At 42.7% G+C, this 11,292-nt stretch overlaps 1 pseudogene; it reads left to right on the forward strand.

The window, feature by feature from the left end:
* The first annotated feature begins 7,126 nt into the window (after nt 1-7,126).
* Nucleotides 7,127-9,720, forward strand: LOC112236913 (annotated as a pseudogene).
* The last annotated feature ends 1,572 nt before the right edge of the window (nt 9,721-11,292 follow it).

Consider the following 11,292-nt stretch of genomic DNA (forward strand, 5'->3'; position numbering starts at 1 on the left):
TAGCCACTTTAACTATGCCACTTGGTTTACATACTTATCTCATATGTATATACTGTACTCGATATCATCTACTGTATCTTGCCTATGCTGCTCTGTACCATCACTCATTCATATATCCTTATGTACATATTCTTTATCCCCTTACACTGTGTATAAGACAGTAGTTTTTTTTTTGGAATTGTTAGTTAGATTACTTGCTCGTTATTACTGCATTGTCGGAACTAGAAGCACAAGCATTTCGCTACACTCGCATTAACATCTGCTAACCATGTGTATGTGACAAATAAAATTTGATTTGATTTGAAGACGACGCAGGAGTGGTCACTGAATGTCCTTGAGTGGCCCAGCCAGAGCCCAGACTTGAACCCGATCAAACATCTCTGGAGAGACCTGAAGGCACTGTAGGATACATTTTCTATAGCTCGACAAAAATGATATCCGTTAGACAGGGGTGGATTTTCTTTTGTCTAACTTCCGTTATTGAGACAAATTATGATGGAAACTGTGTTTTTTTTTTGTTTAATAAATTCTGATTGCCAAATTCTTTTGAAGGTACACGGGGCACTTAATGTTATCGCGTAACTATAAGCTCCACTCCATATTTAATTCTAAATGCCTAGTGCTTGCAAAATAACATTGTTAAACTATAAAAAATAATGTTTCTTTGCAGGACAAGGATTGTCCTAACTTTCAAGAATGCCTGAATTGCTTTGCCTTGCTGTTCTGGTTGGCTGGCAAGTTTCATCTTCCAATTATTTCAGATCTATAGGAGTGAAAGTTTCACCATGGACCTTGGCAATATGTTAAGGAATTATTTGAATATGGCAAATATTAGTCAATTATTGCATTCCATCCATGCTAGCTTTTGTGGGCTACCTGAGACATAAAACAGATCGGTTGAAGGGCGTATCAGGCTGTCGCCAATTTATTAATTTGTCTAAATGGGTAATGGAAACACTTCAATCACTACATTTTTTATTGCCTCTGTAGGTTTTTGAGATTTTTTATATTTTTTTTATATAAGTGACATGACTTTCAGCTGTATTTATTGACACAATATAGTTCAATGGAGACGTACCCTAGCAAGCAATTGTTGCATCTATTTTCAATGCGAACTTTCGAAATGTTGACCTAAAATTCTCTGTGCACATTCATGTTAAAATAGCTATCGTCATAAGTAGTTGAATATGTTATTACTCCAACTTCGTGAAAGTGACAAACTAGCTAGGTTTCCATCCAATTGGCGACAGATTTTCATGCAAATATTCTAATATCTGCATAAAGAATATATGCACATTTTTCCACCAGTGGTGAGTTTCCACCCAACACGCTTGTTGCAGATAAAAGTCAGTGTGCGATGACATAGTGCACACAAAATGTACCTTTTCACTTAAGTTTTCATGTACCGAATACAGTTCTAAAGTTCAATGTGTTTCCATCACATTTTCAACTCTACCTATAGATATGTCACAAAAACTGTAATTGAATAGCAAATGTGTCTACTCTGGACTTGGCACATGCGCTCTAGCCAACAGCTTGCCGATACAATGCAGGTGGGCTGTATTGGTAGGCTAGTATACATAATGAAATTATTATTTATTATTAGCAATGAGCAATTATATATTATTATTAGCAATTAGCAATTAGAAATTATTATTAGCAATGTTAGCCTTTCTTCATATTGTACGGTCTTTGCTCAAGCCATAAAGCCCCACAGTGGAGGTGTCACCCGTTAAACATAGCGGTCAAACAGGGAAATGGTTCCAATAATTTTTACATCACTAATTTTTCCCATATAGGAATTAGACACACTTCAAATAAGTGCTGTGTTTGTGTAGGCTTACCCTGGCGTGACTTTTTGATAACGTAAATCTCTTTTAAAATAGACGTCATGCAAAACTACAAATCCCTGCAAACTGCTGCACATCATCTCTAGCTGACACACATGTATTGAGTCCATTTAAAACGTGCACAAGGCAATTCACAGAGTTGTCCATCTAAAGAAATATAACCAATGTATTCATTACTACAGTTAGCTAACATTAGATAGTTAATCCAGAGATTCTTACCTTTGCCTCGATTCGACAATCTCGTCCAGATCATCATGGCAATAGTAGTTATATAGATTGCCACATTAGCAGATAATTAGCGTTTCATTTTTGGGGGTTAAATATAGTCAAATATAGTGTAACGACCCTGAGTTTATAAGCGCGGAAATCGACTCTGCCGCACAAGCATGCAGTCGATATCGCGCCGGACCTCGGGCTAGAAGGTCGAGGGTTCGAGACCTGCTCCCTGCTGTTTCATTATAATATTGATAAAAGTCACCTTGTCCTGGAGATATTTACACAGTTATCAAAATGTCATATCAGGGTAAGCCTACACGAAACCCAGCCCTTATTTGAAGTGTTTCTAAAATCCCCTATGGGAAAAATGAAAGGTGGAAAAATGATTGGAACTATTTCCCTGATTGACCGGTAGGTTTTATGGGTATTATGACTCATGTGGCACTCTTTAGACCCCTTTCCAGTATACAACACACTGACTTCATGATCAGATGCTAGCAGACTATTGGCGACAGTAAGAAAGCCATCGCCATCTTCGCCCATTCAACATAGCCTAGATTTACATTTATATTACTTCTAAACATAACCCTTTAGGGTTCTCGTACACTTACAATTATGTTTTGATTCTTGCTTGAACAGTCTCTAATATTATATTTGGTTGTGATATTTGCAAAATAATTATTTTGGATGCAGCAATTGTTAGCTAGAATGCTAACGCTCATTGAATAAGGATGTAGCAAAAGCTAGCCAAAGTGACATTTTACTGGCTGATTGAAAGGGGTCTATAGAAGTGCGTGGCACCAACTTTATTTTAATAATTTTTTTCTTTAATTTTTCTTTTTTTTTTTAATTCAGAAAAAAACTGAAAAAACAGTAAACATGCAAGAAGTATACGTACGGGAGTTGTAGCGATGAGACAAGATAGTAACTACTAACAGTTGGATACCACGAAAAAAATGACAGATTATACAATGACCTTAAAAGATACACACATATAGATTGTTTTAACAGCTTTCTTATTAGAAGAATGTAACCGCCGTAGTGGGTGGAAGAAGGTGAGGACCAAGGTGCAGCGTGGTACGTGTCCATATTTATTAAAATGAACACGGAGATAACAAAATAACAAAGAGAAACAACCGATATGGTTCTCAATCAGGGACAACGATAAACAGCTGCCTGTGATTGAGAACCATACCAGGCCAAACACAGAAATCCCAAAACATAGAAAAAGGAACATAGACAACCCACCCAACTCACGCCCTGACCATACTAAAACAAAGACTTAATAAAAGAACTAAGGTCAGAACGTGACAAAGAATGTCCTGCTCGAATTCCTTATAGAAAACACGGAAGTGTTTTTTTATTAGTGAATTTTTCCATTACCACAATTAGATTTATCCTTATTATAGTTAATTAAGGAAACCGAGCAGCACAGCGTGGCACCGACTTGCCTTGTTTGCGCATTTCGGTCATGTCTTGCATGGCACCTGCCTACGTAATACTTAGAATCTTGAAAGTGTGTGCTAAACTAGGGGGTGATGATAGTTCTAAGGTTGGTTTCTTTTTTACAGCAATTATTTAAATTGTTATCTAAATTATTTTTAAACAACCCTTCACTTTGGTTTGATATCGTTCTATTAGTAGCAGAATACATACATTTGTGTAATTTGTTTAGACAATTACCATTTGGTTGCACGAATGGACTGTGATCCATCTTCAGTACCTCATGGGCTGTTCCGCTATTCAAAATTAAAAGTGGGAGGAAGTAGAAACAAAAAGAGTTGTACCGCATGGACTGTTCCGCTATTCAAAATTAAAAGCGGGAGGAAGTAGAAGCAAACAGAGTTGTACCTCATGGACTGTTCCGCTATTCAAAATTAAAAGCGGGAGGAAGTAGAAGTGAACAGAGTTAAATAAACTGAATGTACGATATAATTTCTTAGCAAATTATCAAATCAAATTTTATTTGTCACATACACATGGTTAGCAGATGTTAGTGCGAGTGTAGCGAAATGCTTGTGCTTCTAGTTCCGACAATGCAGTAATAACCAACAAGTAATCTAGCTAACAATTCCAAAACTACTACCTTATAGACACAAGTGTAAGGGGATAAAGAATATGTACATAAGATATATGAATGAGTGATGGTACAGAGCGGCATAGGCAAGATACAGTAGATGGTATTGAGTGCAGTATATACATATGAGATGAGTATGTAAACAAAGTGGCATAGTTAAAGTGGCTAGTGATACATGTATTACATAAGGATGCAGTAGATGATATAGAGTACAGTATATACGTATACATATGAGATGAATAATGTAGGGTATGTAAACATTATATTAGGTAGCATTGTTTAAAGTGGCTAGTGATATATTTTACATCATTTCCCATCAATTCCCATTATTAAAGTGGCTGGAGTTGAGTCAGTGTGTTGGCAGCAGCCACTCAATGTTAGTGGTGGCTGTTTAACAGTCTGATGGCCTTGAGATAGAAGCTGTTTTTCAGTCTCTCGGTCCCAGCTTTGATGCACCTGTACTGACCTCGCCTTCTGGATGATAGCGGGGTGAACAGGCAGTGGCTCGGGTGGTTGTTGTCCTTGATGATCTTTTTGGCCTTCCTGTGACATCGGGTGGTGTAGGTGTCCTGGAGGGCAGGTAGTTTGCCCCCGGTGATGCGTTGTGCAGACCTCAGGAGAGCCTTACGGTTGTGGGCGGAGCAGTTGCCGTACCAGGCGGTGATACAGCCCGACAGGATGCTCTCGATTGTGCATCTGTAGAAGTTTGTGAGTGCTTTTGGTGACAAGCCGAATTTCTTCAGCCTCCTGAGGTTGAAGAGGCGCTGCTGCGCCTTCTTCACAATGCTGTCTGTGTGGGTGGACCAATTCAGTTTGTCTGTGATGTGTACGCCGAGGAACTTAAAACTTACTACCCTCTCCACTACTGTTCCATCGATGTGGATAGGGGGGTGTTCCCTCTGCTGTTTCCTGAAGTCCACAATGATCTCCTTAGTTTTGTTGACGTTGAGTGTGAGGTTATTTTCCTGACACCACACTCCGAGGGCCCTCACCTCCTCCCTGTAGGCCGTCTCGTCGTTGTTGGTAATCAAGCCTACCACTGTTGTGTCGTCCGCAAACTTGATGATTGAGTTGGAGGCGTGCATGGCCACGCAGTCGTGGGTGAACAGGGAGTACAGGAGAGGGCTCAGAACGCACCCTTGTGGGGCCCCAGTGTTGAGGATCAGCGGGGTGGAGATGTTGTTGCCTACCCTCACCACCTGGGGGCAGCCCGTCAGGAAGTCCAGTACCCAGTTGCACAGGGCGGGGTCGAGACCCAGGGTCTCGAGCTTGATGACGAGCTTGGAGGGCACTATGGTGTTAAATGCCGAGCTGTAGTCGATGAACAGCATTCTCACATAGGTATTCCTCTTGTCCAGATGGGTTAGGGCAGTGTGCAGTGTGGTTGAGATTGCATCGTCTGTGGACCTATTTGGGCGGTAAGCAAATTGGAGTGGGTCTAGGGTGTCTGGTAGGGTGGAGGTGATATGGTCCTTGACTAGTCTCTCAAAGCACTTCATGCTGACAGAAGTGAGTGCTACGGGGCGGTAGTCGTTTAGCTCAGTTACCTTAGCTTTCTTGGGAACAGGAACAATGGTGGCCCTCTTGAAGCATGTGGGAACAACAAACTGGGATAGGGATTGATTGAATATGTCCGTAAACACACCAGCCAGCTGGTCTGCGCATGCTCTGAGGGCGCGGCTGGGGATGCCGTCTGGGCCTGCAGCCTTGCGAGGGTTGACACGTTTATAAATGTTTTCCTCACGTCGGCTGCAGTGAAGGAGAGTCCGCATGCTTTAGCTGCGGGCACTGTCAGTGGCACTGTATTGTCCTCAAAGCGGGCAAAAAAGTTATTTAGTCTGCCTGGGAGCAAGACATCCTGGTCCGTGACGGTGCTGGTTTTCTTTTTGTAATCCGTGATTGACTGTAGACCCTGCCACATACCTCTTGTGTCTGAGCCGTTGAATTGAGATTCTACTTTGTCTCTATACTGACGCTTAGCTTGTTTGATTGCCTTGCGGAGGGAATAGTTACACTGTTTGTATTCGGTCATGTTTTCAGTCACCTTGCCCTGATTAAAAGCAGTGGTTCGCGCTTTCAGTTTCACGCGAATGCTGCCATCAATCCACGGTTTCTGGTTTGGGAATGTTTTAATCATTGCTATGGGAACGACATCTTCAATGCACGTTCTAATGAACTCGCACACCGAATCAGCGTATTCGTCAATGTTGTCGTCTGACGCAATACGGAACATATCCCAGTCCACGTGATGGAAGCAGTCTTGGAGTGTGGAATCAGATTGGTCTGACCAGCGTTGAACAGACCTCAGCGCTGGAGCTTCTTGTTTTAGTTTCTGTCTGTAGGCAGGGATCAACAAAATGGAGTGAATATATGGGTGTATGTGTGTTTAAGTTACTTAAATAATGGTCACAATGTTAGCTAGCTAATGTTATAATTTGCCTCGTCTTGTCTGAAAAATGTGTGTTCCTTTCCTAGCTAAATTCCTTTTGCTAACTTCAGCTAACAAATTGTCAAGCTAGCTATCAGCTGTAGTTCAGCCACTTAGATAAAAAAAAATGTAGCTAGCTATACCTTTTGGCTAAGCTGATGAACAGTATCATACAGCCAGTTGATCCTAGCTACTACTGAGGTCAGGATTGTTGTTTTGGGGCTGCTGGTAGCCTAGTGGTTAGAGCGTTGGGTCAGTAACCGAAAGGTTGCTGGATGGAATCCCCAGCTGACAAGGTAAATCTATCGTTCTGCCCCTGAACAAGGCAGTTAACCCACTGTTCACCGGTAGGCCGTCATTGTAAATAAGAATTTGTTCTTAACTAACTTGCCTAGTTAAATTAAAAATAAATAACAACATGTCTGAAGTCTCTCCTGCTGGCCATCCACCAGTACAGAGACAATAGGACGGCCCATAACACTGCCCTATTGCAGAAACAAGTGGAAGTCAGTTTCAACATGTCTACACTGTGATGAAGCACACAAAATAGAAGATATGAATCAAGGTGTGTAGGAGCTGTCAGGACTGCAGCGCGGTTGTCTGTTGTCATCGGGCCAGGTGCTGCTCAGTGAGTGTGTCAGTGGAGCTGGCAGGAGACCCCAACACTATCCCTGCACTCACAGGAACCATCATCTCTCTACTGGTTCAACTTGGTTCTGATGAGTTCCCAATGCATTTCTGTCCTATAATGTCTTGACAAATGATTGACCTTGTCTTACAGCTATACTATGATGTGTGTGTGTGTTCTCTCTCCCAGCCTGTGTTGATGAAAGCAGAGATGTTCTCCAGAGCAGTTATAACCTGACCAGCACTCTGGCCTCCATCATCCACTACCACAGTGGCACCCCCAGGGAGCTGTTGGTACTACAGGTAAGACAACAGTCACCGAAATGACATAAACCAGTGGTCATGAACCCTGGTCTTGGAGAATGATGGAGCTACACAAAGCTAAAGCTCTGGTGAGGAACATGGCTGTAGGATGTAATGTGTTCAGATTTTGCTGTAGTAAGTCTCTGTGTGTGTGTGTGTGTTTGTGTGTGTACAGGTGTACATGCTGTGCCTGGGTCTGATGGCTAACCTGTGTCACTACAACCTGTCAGTACAGACTCACATCAAAGCTCTGGTGAGGAACATCCTTCATCTTCTCTACCACTGTCTGTCCACCCTTTCTCTTTTTTTTGTAGTACTCATCCTCTCTTCTTCCTTCTCTTTTTCTCGCTACTCTTTGATGTAACAGGTTGTTGTAATGTGAAGGAGTTCTACTGTACGTTGATTAACCTGTGTGTGGGTGGGTTCCTACGGAGTAATGTCAAGGCGTTCTACCGTACCCTGATTACCTTCCTGGCCGACAACAGTTTTGACGGTGGTGGTGTTCGCTCTCTCCATACTGGTCAGCCTCACTCTCAATGAGGAGGTGGGGGAGTAGGTAACACACATACACACCAATGTTTTCTCTGTGGTTCTGGTTGTGACTACTATCTCTCTGGTTTGTGTGTGTGTGTGTCAGCTATTCCATGCTAAGAACATCCACCTGACATTCCAGCAGATCTTCAACATTATCGTCAATGGCGATGGAACCCTAACCAGGAACCACTCTGTTGACCTACTGGTGGACCTACTGAGGAACCCCAAGATAGCTGACTACCTGACCAGGTACACACACAAACACACACATGCACACACTCACACACTTTAATAAAACAATAAAAGTGATGTTGTTTGTCTCTCCCTCCTCTCTGTAGGTATGAACACTTCTCAGTGTGCGTGTCCCAGGTGTTGGGTCTGCTACATATCAAAGACCTGGACTCTGCTGCCAAGGTGTTGGAGCTGCTCCTGGCTCTGTGTGGTTGGTTAGGCCTAAGGTCTCTGCTGTGTGAGGTCGTTTTTCCGTCCGGCCGCCCCACGGCTCCGAGCTGCAAGTCGCAGACAGGGGGCGGGCCTAGATGCAGGCCAGAAAACAGAGCCGGGCTTAGCTCTCATCCAATGGCTACAGCTCTCTGGCTGACGGGGAGGAGTCATGCTGTCTACAGGCGCTGCAGCTGCTGACTGAACTACTGGAGGCACGGCAACCCAACGTGGACGTACAGAACTAAAAGTGGAAGCCTGTATCTACATAGCTTCATCATCCAGTCTAAATCGTTGTTAACTCCTGTATGTACATCCAAAGTGATTTTTCTTTGTCCTTTCTTATGTGTTTCTCTTCAGGAGGGGTTGGGTTGAGGTTGTGTGCGTGTGTTGGGCTTCGTTGAGTTGTTGGTTCCAATGGTGTTGGGTCTACAACAGGGACGGGACCCAGCCGCACCAGACAGGCAGCTCAGAACACTCTGCATACGCACCACACACACCACCAGCTTGCTACTAAATATCAATTACATGGGGGGACTGGTCTGTGTGTTGGTCTGTATGTGTGTGTGTGCGTGATCAGCCTTAATTCTTCCACTGCTGTGTAATGAGGATTGTGTGTAGCATGGTGTCTCGTCAGGTGAGCTCCCAGGTCTGTCTCTCTCAGGTTCAAATACTGCTCGCCTGTTGCCATAACAATGACCCCCTCACCAGCCACGGCTGCAAATGCATCAACACAGGCATGAAGCATTCTCATACCAAAGAGATGGGCTCAAAATTATGTGTGTGTGTGTTTCAGTCAAGTGTGTGGTGAGGCAGTGTTGAAGACTCTGGAGTTGATGAGTAAACTGAGACAGAAGGTGAAAGACATGGAGACCAGCTTCTACAGAATACTACAGGTACACACACACCTGTGGAGCTGAGCTAGATGATTGACACGTTAAATCTCTCTCCCTGTAGGACCAGAGGATGGTCACATTCCTCTCTCTGGCTCTCACGTTCAATCACTAAGAACATGTTCAGACCGGGCTTCGTCTACTGTTTGAGGCCACGCCTCTCCCAGACTTTCCTTCACTAGCGTGAGGGACTGAACACAAACATAAACAAGCACAATTAAATCAAATGTTTTTTGTCACATGCTTTGTAAACAACAGGTGTAGCCTAACAGTGAAATGCTTACTTACGGGCCATTCCCAACAATGTAGAGAGAAAGAAAATATAGAAAAGTAATAACATGTAATGATAAAAGTAATAACATGTAATGATAAAAGTAATAACATGTAATGATAAAAGTAATAACATGTAATGATAAAAGTAATAATAAATAACTTGGCTATTTGTATTTATTATGGATCCCCATTAACTGCTGCCAAGGCCCCTACTCTACTACCACATATCTACAACACAAAATCCATGTGTACGTACTAACTTATTCCTTGCCACACATTCTGAAACTAACTGCAGCTCTTTGTTAAGTGTTGCAGTCATTTCAGTCGCTGTGGTAGCTGACGTGTATAGAGTTGAGTCATCCGCATACATAGACACACTGGCTTTACTCAAGACTATTATCAATTATTTTATTTATTTATTTTACCTTTATTTAACCAGGTAGGCAAGTTGAGAACAAGTTCTCATTTACAATTGCGACCTGGCCAACATAAAGCAAAGCAGTTCGACAGATACAACGACACAGAGTTACACATGGAGTAAAACAAACATACAGTCAATAATACAGTATAAACGAGTCTATATACAATGTGAGCAAATGAGGTGAGAAGGGAGGTAAAGGCAAAAAAGGCCATGGTGGCAAAGTAAATACAATATAGCAAGTAAAACACTGGAATGGTAGTTTTGCAATGGAAGAATGTGCAAAGTAGAAATAAAAATAATGGGGTGCAAAGGAGCAAAATAAATAAATAAATAAAAATTAAATACAGTTGGGAAAGAGGTAGTTGTTTGGGCTAAATTATAGGTGGGCTATGTACAGGTGCAGTAATCTGTGAGCTGCTCTGACAGTTGGTGCTTAAAGCTAGTGAGGGAGATAAGTGTTTCCAGTTTCAGAGGTTTTTGTAGTTCGTTCCAGTCATTGGCAGCAGAGGACTGGAAGGAGAGGCGGCCAAAGAAAGAATTGGTTTTGGGGGTGACTAGAGAGATATACTTGCTGGAGCGTGTGCTACAGGTGGGAGATGCTATGGTGACCAGCGAGCTGAGATAAGGGGGGACTTTACCTAGCAGGGTCTTGTAGATGACATGGAGCCAGTGGGTTTGGCGACGAGTATGAAGCGAGGGCCAGCCAACGAGAGCGTACAGGTCGCAATGGTGGGTAGTATATGGGGCTTTGGTGACAAAACGGATTGCACTGTGATAGACTGCATCCAATTTGTTGAGTAGGGTATTGGAGGCTATTTTGTAAATGACATCGCCAAAGTCGAGGATTGGTAGGATGGTCAGTTTTACAAGGGTATGTTTGGCAGCATGAGTGAAGGATGCTTTGTTGCGAAATAGGAAGCCAATTCTAGATTTAACTTTGGATTGGAGATGTTTGATATGGGTCTGGAAGGAGAGTTTACAGTCTAACCAGACACCTAAGTATTTGTAGTTGTCCACGTATTCTAAGTCAGAGCCGTCCAGAGTAGTGATGTTGGACAGGCGGGTAGGTGCAGGTAGCGATCGGTTGAAGAGCATGCATTTAGTTTTACTTGTATTTAAGAGCAATTGGAGGCCACGGAAGGAGAGTTGTATGGCATTGAAGCTTGCCTGGAGGGTTGTTAACACAGTGTCCAAAGAAGGGCCGAAAGTATACAGAATGGTGTCGTCTG

This window comes from Oncorhynchus tshawytscha, linkage group LG16 (assembly GCF_018296145.1).
Source record: "Oncorhynchus tshawytscha isolate Ot180627B linkage group LG16, Otsh_v2.0, whole genome shotgun sequence".
Taxonomy (NCBI): domain Eukaryota; kingdom Metazoa; phylum Chordata; class Actinopteri; order Salmoniformes; family Salmonidae; genus Oncorhynchus; species Oncorhynchus tshawytscha.